Below are 14,342 nucleotides of genomic sequence, written 5' to 3'. Positions count from 1 at the left end.
GTGAACAAAACCAAGGCTAGACCGTGCCAAAGTCAAGCCCTGCCCAATTCCAATTTTGCCTGGAACTCCTTTGAGTCTGCTTTGGACTTCTGGAGGGAAGTGGGCTCACCATGTCACATAGTCCAGCATTTAATTGAATAATTAATTGTCATTCATGGAATAGTGAAATTGGAATTCACAATTATGCAAAGTGACACAAAAGGGCTGGCTTTAAATGCGGTGACCTTAACCTGAACTGGTATGCATTTATTATGCAAAAATCACAGGTGTTTTAGTTAAGGGCTCCAGATGCTCCTCCCTGCCTTCAGTTGGGGCTAGTAGAATATCAGAGCTTAAAGAGGGAACCAACAAGGATTCATTTGGGGCTCTTGAAATATGTTTTTTTCTTTTCTTTTTTTTTAAGATTTTATTTTTGGGGGGCACCTGGGTGGCTCAGTCAGTTAAGTGTCTGGCTCTTGGTTTTGACTCAGGTCATGATCTCAGGGTTGTGAGATTGAGCCCCACGATGAGCTCTGTGCTGGGCATGGAGCCTGCTTAGGATTCTCTCTCTCCCTCTCCCCCTTCCCCCGCCCACTCACATGCTCTCTCTCTCTCTCTAAAAAAAACCAAAAACTCCCCGATTTTATTTTTTTAAGTAATCTCTACACCCAACATGGGGCCTGAACTTACACCCTGAGATTGAGTCACATGCTCTACCAACTGAGCCAGCCAGGTGCCCTGAAATGTGTTTACTTATGAACTATATCAGATCTATGTGTTTGGAGCATTGGTCTGTCTGCAATGAAGGGGCGATGATGCTTTCCTCACACAAAATTGGGAAAGTTGATGCTCTTCTGCTTTCCCACTCTTGGATGCCTTTATAAGAAACTCCTACAACTGAATCCCACTTGTTACTTTAAGTGCCTCTTCTAAAATAGAAATATCTCTGGGAAAGTTAAGAGACTGAGCAACTCACATATTACTGTGGGATGGCTTAACCTCCTAACACCTGTTGACCATTGAGAATATAGATGTTTCCAAGGGGCTGGGAGGAGGACACTTGAAGGAAATAGAAATGGATATTTATTTACTTACTTATTTACAGCAGCAACCCCCCCACACCCCCCACCCCCCGGGAGGCAGACCTTGGGTGAGATGTGAATAGGGGGTGATGAAGGGAGAGATTTGAGTAGGAGGGTAATTAGAAAGTAAAAGAAGTGCTCTACAAGGAAGATAAGAGGATTCCAAAGAAGAGTTTTTTACTCTTTGAATTTTTGCCTGGGACTGGGCATGTATTCAGTCTCTCTACCACTCATGCACAGTTTGGAAAATCAAACTCCAGACACCTGGATGAGTCAAGCAGGGCTGAGGCTAGGGGACGAACCAGACACCTGGATGAGTCAAGCAGGGCTGAGGCTAGGGGACGAACCAGAAACATTTTTAAGCCCCTTCATTCTCTGTGAGGTCACTCTATCTGTCCTCTGCCCAAAAGGCCTTAAGGCATAATTGAAGCTTTTCTGCAAGAAAACCAGGACAGCTGCTGCTAATTAAATTACATCCAATTTGGTGGTGTTTATTGAGCCTTATGTGTAAGGCACCTTCTTAACAGTGTCCCAGACCTACACAACATTCACCCCCACTTCCTCCCTCTGAAAAACCTGACTGTCGGATTCCCAGGCCGTGATGAGTCTCAGCCTCCTCAGAAGGGGATGATGGGCCTCCAGGTGGCAAAGGGAGGCCTCGGCTAGAGCCCGCCGCTCTGACATTTTGTTTTATTTCCATTGATTCTGATGCTGACACTAAGCAGGTTGCTATAGAACCGCTAGAGATAAATATAAGAGCACATGAGAGCATTTAAAGCGTTATTTCAAAATGGGGGAAGAAAGGAAAACAGACAAAGAAGGATCTTCCTGCTGTCGGTTATGATTTTTACTTTTATTTTCCTGTTTCCAGAGCACCAGTGACCGGAAGCGCTTTCTTCGGCATGTCAGTGAACTCGGGGCACACAAATAAAACGAGGCAAAAAAACCCCACTTTTTCTAAAGGCTCTTGCCCCCAATTGCGTCAGCTCTGAAGGGTAAGGAACTAAAGCAGGAGCGGTTTCCAGGGCATCTGTGGGAGAGACAAAAGCTCCCCTCCTCATCTCTGAAAATGGTGCCTTTTCCCAAATTGCTTTTTCAAGTTTCCCTTCTTGAAATGTGAAATGACATGGTCGGAGCATTCTGTTAGAGCCGATGGTGTTACATAAATGGGGTAGCTTTCAGCCAGGCCCTGGGGGAGGTAAGAGGAGAGCCAGGAGGGAGAGGAAACTCTAAGGCTGAGGCAACCGGGCTTGCTTCTGGCTGAGACAGACTACTCTGAAAATGGCTCCAGAAAAAGAAAGCCCAGAGGTGGTGAAGAGAGAGCAGAAAAACTTGCATTTTCTTTTTTAAAAAGTGGGAATTGTTTACTTTACCTGCAAAGAAGAAATCTCCCTCAAAGGGAGAAAAAAAAGCCTGAAAGTGCGTGCCCCCCTCCCCAACTGTGCTAAGTGCCCAGACGAACCAAATGACTGATGTGTCCTGTAAATCATCTTGGGTGGGGGAAGGGCCTGAATAGAGGCGAAGGCAAGAAGCAGAAGCCAGGCATAGTGTTAGCTGATTCCAGCAGAGACAGTAAGCAGCAAGGGGCCTGGGCTATGGGATACGTAATTGGCTAACGAATAATAAAGCCAAAATTGGATATTAACAGCAATTAGTTTCTGTAGAGGCACTGGGGAAAAGAGCTGCAGAAAACCCCATTGGGCCTTAAACTGAGGCAATCTGAAATTAAACCAGTGTCTCAATTAAATGGGAATAAATATTGCCACATCAATCTGGGTAAAGTGTGAGAGGGGGCTGAAGGCCCTGTGAAGGCCAGGTGCACTCTCCTAGGCGTTGGAAGCTTTCGGTGGCGTTGACCTTTGCCAGGCTCCTTCTGGTCCGGACCGGTAGCCTCTTGAGGCCAATCGGCCTCCTTTCCTTGGGCACGTGACCTTGAGACTAGGCTCTGAAGGTTATTTCAGGGCACTGGCCTGTTCATCCAAAGGAGCCTCACGTCACTGACTCTGCGCTCTGGTGGGCCTAGCAGGTGAGGAAAAGGAGGGAATTAAGTTCTTTTTTTTTTTTTAAGATTTTATTTATTTTTTTGAGAGAGAATGAGATAGAGAGAGAGCATGAGAGGGGGGAGGGTCAGAGGGAGAAGCAGACTCCCCGCCGAGCAGGGAGCCCGACGCAGGACTCGATCCCGGGACTCCAGGACCATGACCCGAGCCGAAGGCAGTCGCTCAACCAACTGAGCCACCCAGGTGCCCCAGAATTAAGTTCTTTTTAAGACAGGCCGCGTCCAGTGGACCAGTGGACGGGAAGGCTGCGTATCTCCTCCGCCCGGGGCAGGGGTCTGGGGGCTCACGAAGACACAGCGTGTCTGCCCCTCTGTTTCAGGCCGACTTCTCAGAGGCTCCGTCTCCTCTGGCGTCAGACTAGCGCTAAGGCTGAAGGAGAAGTGTGTGTCGCTTTGCTTCTGGGTTGAGGATTCAGTGGTGGTTGTTTTGGCTTCTTTAGAGAGTGTGGTGGGGGTGGGGGAGGAGGGTATTTGGGGATGGCCAGGAGGTGTCGCGGGGGGTGGTGGGTTGCTGGGTCCTGGGGGACCGTGCCCAGCACCCTGGCCCCATCGCCAGGGCTCCGTGGGTAGGGGGGATGTGGGAGGCTGGGCGGTGTAAAGGGGAGTCACCGAGGACGGACTGGGGCGGAAACACCTCCCCCTCTTTCCAAAAACCCACCCCTAAAGAGCTTTCACCGGGGCGCTCTGCTGGTGGGAAGCCGGCTTTCAGTTGGGGTCCTCTCCCAACCTCCTCCCTGGGCTATGCCCGCTCCTCTTTCTCGCACATCCTGCGGCTTTCCGGGGTGCAGGATGAGGTCGTAGAGACCGCAGGTCCTGGAGCGGACGGGAAGGAGGCCTGGAGAAGGATGAGGGGAGACCGACCGCCCTGGGGCCCCTGGTCCTCCGTGCTCCAAGGCCCGGCCGGGTGCGCGGCGGGAAGGCGTAGCAGCCTCTAGGCCGCGGCCTGCGGCTCGGGAAGCGCCAGGGTGCTGGGAACTGAGGACATTCCATTCCGCCAAGGCCTTCGGTTGGCCGTGTCCCATTCTTCCAAGCTAAAGATGTACGCCCGCCTCGACCCCACCCCCACCCCCCGACTCCGTAATGATCTCTAACTTGACCGTCGTGTATCCACCTGGCGCTGGAGAGAAACTGGAGAAAAGGAGGTGCGCGGCAGAGGGAAAGAGGTGGGCCTCTGGGGGGCTGTCTCCGCCGTGCGGGGCTAGGCGCCCAGGACGCCCTGCTGTCTCTGCATCTACCCCCATCTCGGATCAGTCCGAAGCTTTGGAAATGCGGGACGACCCAGGGCTTTGGGGCGCCGTTTCTTGATTCAGGCAAGAAAAGAAATCAAAGCTGGGGAAACAGGGGCAAGGAAGAAAAGAAAGAGGAAACCAGCCCATTCATTTTCGCCTTGTTCAATTTAGATGTCTCAGGAGCATTAGCAGAAAGCGAAAAGAGCCCCGTGCGCGTTGGAATGCAGGTAACTGCGAAGCCTCGGGCGCCCGCGGGCAGGGTGGATGGCGAAGCCTAGCCCGCACCCCTGCCGCCCAGGCTGGACAGCACGCTCGCTCCTCTCCACGAAGAACGGCCTTGAACAGGTCACACGAAGTAGCAAGAGTAACTTCTAGCGACAATACCGCCTCCTACGTTCTAGGTCTGAGTATTGGTACATGTCTAAGAAATAGACTGGATTTTAATTTCAAATAAACCTGCCCACACTCTAATTCTGAGAAAGCCCCTAGTCATCCTGGAGGTTTATTTTAGGGGCATATGCAGCCATGGCCCAGGTCCTCATTTTTCCGGGGCAAACATTTCTATCTTAACACAAAAGGGAGAATGGTAAGAAAAGGAAAAGGTGAACCTATTGAGAGCTGCTGACACTTCATTTCTGACCTGGAACATTTTTTGCTCTCAGTCAGGCCTGCATTTTTTCCAGGCCATCTAAATTTGGTGCAGATCTCTCCAGGCCCCCAGCATCCGGATAAGGTGGCACAAAGCAGCACACATGGACTGGACCGAATCCCATTTGAAGTCCTTTTTCTTGTTCTAGGTCTACATTGGAGATGCAATTAACTATTAAATGGTTTTGTTGTTGTTGTTTTTAACTGGAGTCAAATGGGGTAAGACTTGGCAAAAACACCCGAATGAAAGAATTATAGATGGGACTTGGAAGAAAAAAAAATCTTTATTAGGTATCATAATTCTCATAATTGTTGTTATTGACATACTCATCGCCGTCCATCAGCCAGGGAAGCCTCACACGCACATACCACCAGCACAGCCCTCAGTCCCAGTTGACTCATGGGGCTCTAAAACCACCCACAGAGTAGATGAGGAGGGGAGGCTCCATCTGTCCTAGGGAGAGTGCTTTGCAGCTGCCCCCAGAGGACTCCATTCTAAGGTTGGAACAAGGGGTGGGGGTATTATGTAAGTTCAGTAGAAGGAAAGAGAAAATTATCTCCCTGTGCAGACAGTGTAGATGGATAGATGGATAGATGTGTGTGTGTGTGTGTGTGTGTGTGTGTGTATGTGTGGTTAAATGCTTTTCTATAAATGTAAGCAATGGATATGGTTATGAGAGAAAATGTATGTACATACGTGTGTGTATGGGCATATGCCTGCTGGGAAAGCAACTCTACCCAGTTATTCATTTCTCTGGCTAAGCCACAAAGACTGTCCCTGCTCCCCGCCCCTTTGGTGATAGAAATGATAGAGGAATTTACCTTAGCTTTTGTTAAAAGATCAGTTTCTTTTCTGCTTAAACAGAGATCTGGGCCTGGGCCGTCTCTGGCAGGAGAAAGAATAATATTACCGATTTTTCCTTTGATAACATTTCTAAATCCATCTTAATATATCTGGTGCAGTCACCTCGAGGGACATATGAACTCCCACAGTCACGAAGACCATAATGATGGTGATGTGTGTGGACTCATGGGGGCCTTCTTGGCATATTCAGTCAGCAAACTGCCTCAACATGTCCCATCTTTTAACAATCATATATTTTTCCCTTCATTTAAGGCAGAGGATGTAACTAGAGGGGCTCGAGTAGACAAGCAAGCAGATGATGTTGAGAGTTAAAGAAATGCCTTAGAAGGGCATAAAATCATCAGTTTTCTTATGTAAGTATCACTAGGTATAAACAGGCCCTGAATATAGCAGAAGGGAAGGAGCTAGGACTGACCTTCACTCGGATGCCTCTATTTGGTGAACACAAAAGGGGCCTTGAAATTACACCAGGGGCAGAGTGGTGCATTCATCTCTGCCATTTCGGCCATTAAAGCCCCACATAACAATACATTTCATAATGAGACCTGGTGAACACAGGAAAACCCCCACACCCAAGCACACAGACCGGCAAACCTAGAACACTCCCACACCCATTAAAGCTTTCTGAAACAAGAGTTTACATAAGTAATAAAAAATACGCCCCTCCCTGCCTAGTTTTTCAGCAGCAGGAACCTGGCGGGCCTTGTCCATGGTGCCTGTGGTTTGAGCTCTCAGGGAGAAGCGTGTTAGGTTTCCACCTAAAAGGCCCATTACTTGGGGGCGGGGGGAGGCAGCTGGAGACTGTACTGCCGGGCAGGCGCATCAGTGGAAGGGTACAGCCACGTCTGATGGACTCATGGGGAAGCAATTACAGAGACAAATCTCACTATCTCGGACAACCGTGGGGCAAAGGGTTGGTCATCAGAGGCTTAAACCGTGCTTCCCCCACCCCCAACACAAGAGCAGCCTTCTTAGGGAAGAGGGAGGGGGGAGGCAAGGGTATTTACACCCCACGGAGGCTCCATTTGGAGGCTGGTCTGTTGTGAAGGCCCTGGCTTTTGCTGCCTCTTAGGACAACGTTGGCTAAGGCTCAGGGGCCGGAGAAACTGCTCTCTTTTCGGTCCTTTGGGCAAACTTGCCTTCTGGGACTTGAGGGATAGCACCATGCCTGCAGTTTGCATGAGGAAGGCTGCCACCTTCTGCAGGGGTGAGCAGGTTGTGGTACATTTCCACAGAGAAGGTTCTGGGAGTATCTAGCGGGGGCACAGCGCACTTAGCCTCACCTGACTCCAGACACTCCTTTAGGAGGGCAAAGGAAGAACCTAAGATATAATTACACAATGATTGGCACATAGTAGGTACTCAATAATAAGTATTTGGGAAGAAATGAGGCTAGGGCTCCATGGTATCCTTGAATACTAATTTGCTAAGTGGGTTAGACTGAGGCTTTGCGCAGGAAAAGCAAGCAAGCTTCACCCAAGACTCCTTTAGGCCTCGATTAATGTGTCAGGAATCAAACTAAAATCCCAAGCATCCCTTATGGCCTTGGCCTTGCAAAGACAGGCCTCTGCCAAGGGTGGGGAAAGGGATGCAGCAGGCTTCCTGGTGGGAAGATCCAGCTCTTGGCCTCCTTTCTCTGCAGGGACCTGCGCCTCTACCATTTTCTCCACCTGGAAATTTATGAGTTTAGGTCTTGCCACTATCCTCTGCAGCTAGGGGTTCTCCCTAGGACCAGCTGCTGCTCTCCATCTAGGGCTGGGGAGGAAGGCCTGATTTGGGAAGCAGCTTCTTCAGGATGAGGGAGGGCTAGCCCTTTCTATTCCCTGACAGCCTCTTTCAAAACAGTCTTTCCTCAGAAACACTTGTGCACATTCTGTTTTTCCTTCGGTTCAGATTTAAGAAGGAATTCATTCCCTCCCCCCTTTGGTACATGTAGGTTATTGCGCCTCTCCCTTCCTCTGCATCTCCTGGATCTCTGCCTGAAACTACAATTACAGCCGCAAGGAGGAAGTGAGATGCTCCTAAGAGCCCTGGCCATGCTTTCAGCCCCGATGGAGCTTGTGAACCTTCCAGGAGTTTGTTCCTTCTTCCTCATATATCCCAATGACTTCCTTAAGCTTGTCAGGTGCCCCCAGCTCTACAGCAAAGAATGACAAATACCTCCCTCCTCCCTTCCAACTGGCTACCCACCCTCCTCCCCCCCACCCCCAACCTCAAGGAGAACACAATATATCTGCAGTCCAAGCCCTGGCACAGACTGCCAGTCTTCTGGATGCCAGATTATTTTTTTAAAGGGCAAACCAAAAGCTAAGCCCAGAACAAAAACACAGCCATGGAAGGTGTCGACCCACATACAATGCGCCCCCAGCCCAGAGAAAAATATGCACACAGAAGCACTCCGTAATGCGCTCACAGGCACCCCCCCCCCGCCCCCCATCACATCTGTGCTTGCCCAGATCTGTGTTTCTGTCACAGAATCGGCTTCTCTCCCTGAGTCTGTCTGCGTCTCTAAGCCCCCCTGTCTGTCACAAGCTGCACACCTCCCCATCCCAAGGGCTACAGTTTGGGGCAGCCTAGCCAGCGCAAGCCCGAGACCCCTCCCGCCCCAAGCCGCGGCGCTGAGCTCTGCGGAGGGCGCCTCGGCTCTGTGGCTCCTTCCCGGCGGGCCCTCGCGGACCGACGGTGCTCAGCCAGCCCCATTCTTGGCATTCACCGCGTGCCTTAATTGTATGGACATTTAAATCAAGGTCCGCTGTGAACACGGAGAGAGAGGCCTTTCTCCTGAGGAAGGAAAGGAGGAAGGAAGGACAGGTGCAAGAAAGGGAGGGGGGTGGGGAGAAGATGGAATGAGAAAACAAGGAAAAAGAAGTAAAAAGAAGCGCGCGTGCGTGCGCACTGACAGCGGGGAGAAGGATGGGGGTGGGGAGGCAGGGAGAACAGGACCACAGCATCCTCCCTACCGCAGCTCCCCCAATCACACAGACAATGAGATAACAGCGACGTCTTCCAAAGGCTCTTTGTTCTCCCCCATCCTTTCGGATCCAGGCTTTTTCCTGCAAAGCGGAGGGGGTGGAGGGTTGGGGGTGTGGGTGGAAGTGGGAGACGGAGGGGTGCCTCCCCCGTGTTAATTACCCCGACTCCCTTAGCCCCTTCCTCGCGCCTCGCCTTCCCTGCAGCTCCAGACAATGGAAAAACAAAAAACAAAAAACACCACCAACCCCACCTCGCCCCAGCACAGCAAACCCTACCCACCCATCTCTCACCCTCAGTTTAGCCCAGTAAACTGAAGGGGGCCAGGAGGAGGAAGTCGAGGGCACAGGACGCGGAGGGCAGCGGGGGCTTGGCAGCGGCTGCCAGGGCAGGGCGCGCCGCCGCCGCCTTTACCTCGCTGGCTGAGTGCGGGCGCAGGCTGGCCCGGCGTGCCGCAGGGGCGAGCTGCCGCGCTCCGGGCCGGGATCTGGGGAGGCAGCCTTCCGAAACTCGCCTGCTGCAGTCCTCTTGCTCAGGTCCCAAGTGGTGGAGGGGAAAAAGGAAAAGAGGGGGGAAAAAAAGGGAAAAAAAAAACCCCATAAGAGCGAGGCCCATCTGGCCCCTCATCAGCTTTGTCAAGTCTTGCATACGCTAAAATGCTAATGACCTAGATAGCTCATGCAAAATGCAGCAGGGAGGGAGGGAGTGAGGGAGGTGGGAGGGAGGAAGAGAAAGAGTGATGGGGGGAGAGCGAGGGAGGAGGAGACGGAGGGGAGGGGAGGAGAGGGGAGGAGGGAAGAGGGAGGAGAGAGGGGAGGAGGGGAGGGGGAGAGAGAGAATATATATACGTCTTCGAAACACCCCTACCACTCTCCTTACCCCACCCCACCCCACCCCAAACTGTCAACGGGCTTTACCAGGTAAAGGGTGGGCGTAGATTTAAAAGGTCACTCGTGTCTAATGCAGCTGGATCCCTGGGTCAAAGAAAGGGGGAGGGACAGAGGATGAGAGTCCCCAAAGCCAAAGGGATAATAAGACATTATTTTAAGCCCCCTCCCTCCATGCCCTCCTCCACCTCTCCACTCTGTTTACACACAAATCCAGACGCCTCCTTATGTGTGTACATGGACATATCAATTTTTCATCAATTTCTCAGAGCTTCTATGGACAGACAACCATATTCTCCCCAGCAAAACTCATCCTGTGAACCCGAAGGCGGGTTTAAAGAAACCTCCTATTTTCGAAATCCTCTTCCAGCTGGCCCGTCCCCACTCACCTACCCCTCGCCTCACCCTTCCCTTAGCCCTCCGACAACATCTCCGGTGTCTACTCTTTTCTAAGCCTTCTGCTTCCCAGTCTCTCTTCTCCAACACCCGGATCTCGAGAAGGCGAGGCAGGGGAGCAGGAAAGCCAACTTAAGTCTACCTGATCTCCCACCATTCAGCTCGCTTTCCCAGAAAAACGAAACAAACCAAACCCTACCCCTCCCCAACAATGTCACTGTTCAAGCATGCCAAAAGGATACATAAAATTCAATCCGAATACCCTCAGAGGTCCGCACACTGGATGGGCGCTCTTGGGCACCGGAGATCACTCCCGTTCGGAGCCAGCGCTTTCGCGCGTCGCTTCTTGTTGAGCCCAAAGTGCTTTGTCCTGGGGTCCACTCAAGGTCTTCCTCTTTTTGTTCTTTTTAAGAGACTGGTCGCAGTCCGCAGCGTTTCAGCCAGCCCACAATAAGGCAATAGATCTACTGGAATAAAGGGATCAAGACAGATACATGCAGATCAATGAGGGAGGGATGCGGAGAGGCAAAGGAAGCCCGCATCTAGGGAGCGGCCGCCGGGGTCGGGCCCGAATTGCTTCCTGCGCTGGGGAAGGGGCGGGTGGCGAGAAGGCGCTGGTGGTCGCTCCACCTGGCAGGAGGAAATGATAACCATGATAAGGAGCATCATGATGATGATCATGAGCATGATAAAAAATTCAGAATCTCCCTTTGGTGAACCAGAGCATGCGTGCAGGAGGGACTGCACTGCTGGCGGCGGCGGCCGGGGGGAAGGAGAGGAGCGCAGGAGGCAAAGGTTGTGGCGGCAGCACCCTCAGATGAATAATAATAACGCGCAGCGCAAGTTGCGGTTCAGCCTGAAAATCCAGCCCTCCGCGTGAACTCGCGTCGAGTGCGGATTGCAGGGGGATGAGGAAGAAGGGGGGGAAGGGAGGGTGGTGAAGGGAGGGGGAGATGGGTAGAGAGGAAGGCAGAGAGGGACAGAATTTGGAGCCTTTTAATTTATCCTTACCAAGCCCTAATCTCGTTCGCCATCCTCTTTGGGTGAGGTCGATCTCCTTTTTAAAATTATTATTCCCTTAACGGATTATTCAGCTAAAAGAAGCCACATCTGCTGACTGTACCGAAAACAAGAGGATTAGGAGCCGGTCCACAGAGCGGAGCCCGCAGCCCCCCACCCGCTCTCTGCACCAGCACACGTCATTCTCACTGCCCCCGGGTACCTCCCTCTCCTTCTTGCTCCGGGAGAGCTGTGCCAAGGAAAATGCGGATTTGGGGAAAGTGAGAAGTGGGAGCGCTCGGAAGAGCGGGAAAGCCAAGGTTGGAGGTGGCAATTCGCACCCCCACACTCACACGCGCTTCCGTTTATCCGTTTCTATCCTGGGCGAAGGGGGCGCTTTTGCCGTGCCCACAAGCGCAGCACCTGCAGTGATGCGTGCCCTACGCCCCCTAAACGTAACCCCGGCTGCACCAGTCCCGGGCAGACTCCCTTCAGCAGTCCTGGGCGTCAAACCTACACCCAGGTCCACCGCCCCCCCCTTCCCTTCCTCCGCCCCAGGAGCCGCGGCACCACGGTTCGTCCACTCCCAGGCTCTCCCACTTTTGCAAATGGAGTGGGGGGCTCAGGACACCGGCACTCCCCCTGCTTCTCGTCCCCAGGCTGGAGGCGCCAGACAGGGGTTTCCGAGGACCGCGGCGCGGGCGAGGCCGGAGGTGGGAGTGGATGGAGGGGGGGTTGCTGCGGCGGATGCGGTTGACATCACTGCGGAGAGCACGCGGCTGTCCGGCCGCTGCGGCGACCCGAGAGCCTTTGCACCTCCCCTGCATCCCTCCCTCCCAGCCCCTAGCAGTGTCTGGGCAGGACAGCGGCGGGGGTGGGGTGGGGAGAAGGGCTGGTGGTGAGGGGGAAGGTAGTCCCATCCTCCGCCCCCCTGCAGTCAAGGTGAATGTGAAGGAGAGCGGGCGCGCGTGCCCGCGCCTTTGGGTACGTGCGCGCGCCCCTCCCGGCTCCCCTCCTCCCGCCCCCCCCTTCCGCGCCCTCCCGCCCGCCCGCGCCCGCCGGGGCCAGATGGACTCCCGAGATTAGAGAGGCACAAAAGTGCGTCTCCACGTCCGGCCGCCACCCGTCCCGCGTACATTTAGACTCACTTCGGGGAGGCGCCTTTTGTTGTGATGGTTGTGGCCAGTGTTGTGTGTTTTTCCGGGAGCACGGGGTTAGCTTGGTCTTAAGGAAGGACTCAGAATGAATCTGCCCATAAACACAAAACCCAAAGACACCCCCGGCCTAAGCCCCCGACAAAAACCCAGCGCCAGCAATGAGAAATCTTCCGTCTTCCCCGGAGAGTCCGTTCGGCAGCCGCGGGAGTCAACCCCAGCCCCGGCGATTTCCGCACGCGCAGGGCCCATCTGCTTCTCCTACTCCGGCTTTTCTGCTTTGAGGACTTAAAACACAACAACAACAACAACAACAAAAACAACAACAAAACCCAAAACTGTTTCTTGGGCAGCGCGGGCTTCAGAGCACCGAGAGATGGTTAGGTGTAGCACAAGCCCCTGACCGCTAAAAGCAGCTCCTCAAATCTGATGGCCCGTGCGGGGCGGCCGAGAGCGGTCCTGCGGGGGTCGCTGCAGATGAGCGCCCGCCGAGCCGGAAGGGTCCAGATGAACGGTGACCCTGGGCGCCGTCCCACTAGCTTCAAGGCCATTTGGATTGTCCATTACTGGGTGTTTGTCCCAACAGAAGAATAGCGATCTCAAAACCCCGTAGCACTGGCTTCCTGCCTCCAACAGTGTACCACGAGAAAGCTTAAAAATAAGCAGTTTTTGTAAATTCTAAGAAAAGGAAAGCTTTGGTTTAAACTGAGAGGGAGAGCGAGACAGGGAGAAATAGAGAGAGGAGAAGAAAAGAATAGAAAACATTCCTGCAATAGATTCTTAATTTCTGAAGACTGTGTAGTTAGTTGGAAAGAGCCATCGTGTGGGATAGCTTTCTGGGGAAAACTTACCATTCGGCTAACGTTCCCCTCCAACTAAAAATACTTTTCGGGTGGCACAACTATATTGGCGGTAGTTTGGTTCAGGACTTCCACCATTTTGATGAGGGTTTTAGATTCAGGACTGTTTGTCTTCTAGTCCCTAAGAATTCCTTAGGCAGTTTCTGAACCGCTTCTACGTGGAGGGATGGGGCTGCGACTTGGAGCGCGTTTTGCCTGAGAGGCCGCAGGACACACCGCTGCTGCCCGTCCCTAGGTTTTTCTTAAAGGCCTGGTTTTGTTTAGCTTGAGGACGGTTTCAATGCAGTCCTCCTGCGCGGGTTGCTGCAATGCAGGATATTTGCTCTCTCATCTTGCGGCATGGGGGGAGGGGAGCAGAGAGATGGTTTTGTAACAGGCTCTGCAGGCCTGAGTGGGAACGCCTTAAATGATGAGCCCCGGGTTAAAAAAGAAAAGAAAAGAAAAGAAAAAAAGCAGCTGATGCCGAATTAATAGTTACAGCATACCCCTGGGGCTCTCTCCAACGAGGGGGTCAGGAGTCCTTTCCCCTCCCCCAGTCACAGATTTCTTAGCTGTTTTTAACCAGTCTGATCAGATGCTGGGACATTTGTGATGGCTTCTTAAAACCTAAACCCTTGGGCTTAAGAGCTGTCTCTACCCCTGATCAAACTCACCCCAAATACTAGCACGTTAAGAAATTACATTGTAAAACCTCCCCAAATCCGATTGACTGGGCTGTTTGGGGCCCATATGGCTGGACAGCTGTGCTAGCTACACGTGAAAAGACCCCGTTGCCCCTCGGATGGTATAAAGCGGGGTTCCCCAGAGAGCTCAGACATGACCTAAGTATTAGCTTAGCCTGGGGTGAAGACTGAGTTAAATCTCTCTCTTCTTGGAGGTTAAAATAAAGACAACAACAAAAATCAAAAGAGGGGCACTTTTGAATTCATTGTAAATTGCATGCCTCCCGCTGGTTCCACCAAAGGAAGGAAAGAAGACCTGAGAAATAAAACTCTCTCAGCTTACCCCGAGCATGAGCATGACGCTAGGCAAACTGAAGACACACAGGAGATTGGAAAGAAATATATTATTTGCCAAGCGAACCATGTGTCTGTGACATTTGTGGTTCCCTGTTCAGAGAGGCAGGGTTCTGACCCCGGCCGATGCCTCAGTGTTAACCATAAAGAACAAGCCATCAGAACGCAATTTCCATGGTGAGAAGATGAAACCGTGCT

At 52.4% G+C, this 14,342-nt stretch overlaps 1 long non-coding RNA gene across 5 annotated transcripts; it reads right to left on the bottom strand.

Moving 5' to 3' along the window:
* Positions 1-5,262: 5,262 nt before the first annotated feature.
* On the bottom strand, positions 5,263-13,539 carry LOC118544247 (uncharacterized). 5 transcript variants are annotated; one of them, XR_004921479.2, is made up of 7 exons: positions 12,263-13,539; positions 11,127-11,232; positions 10,378-10,582; positions 9,750-9,806; positions 9,247-9,363; positions 8,823-8,915; positions 5,263-5,883 (listed from the first exon to the last, which is right to left on the bottom strand). It is a non-coding gene; the product is annotated as an uncharacterized LOC118544247 (long non-coding RNA). The 5 variants fall into 5 exon arrangements; XR_004921481.2 differs by lacking the exon at positions 12,263-13,539 and adding an exon at positions 11,468-11,574; XR_004921483.2 differs by lacking the exon at positions 12,263-13,539 and having other exon boundaries at positions 9,247-9,359; positions 11,127-11,600.
* Positions 13,540-14,342: the final 803 nt, after the last annotated feature.

Source organism: Halichoerus grypus, chromosome 3, assembly GCF_964656455.1.
Source record: "Halichoerus grypus chromosome 3, mHalGry1.hap1.1, whole genome shotgun sequence".
Lineage (NCBI taxonomy): Eukaryota > Metazoa > Chordata > Mammalia > Carnivora > Phocidae > Halichoerus > Halichoerus grypus.
This window is presented reverse-complemented; position numbering and strand designations above follow the sequence as displayed.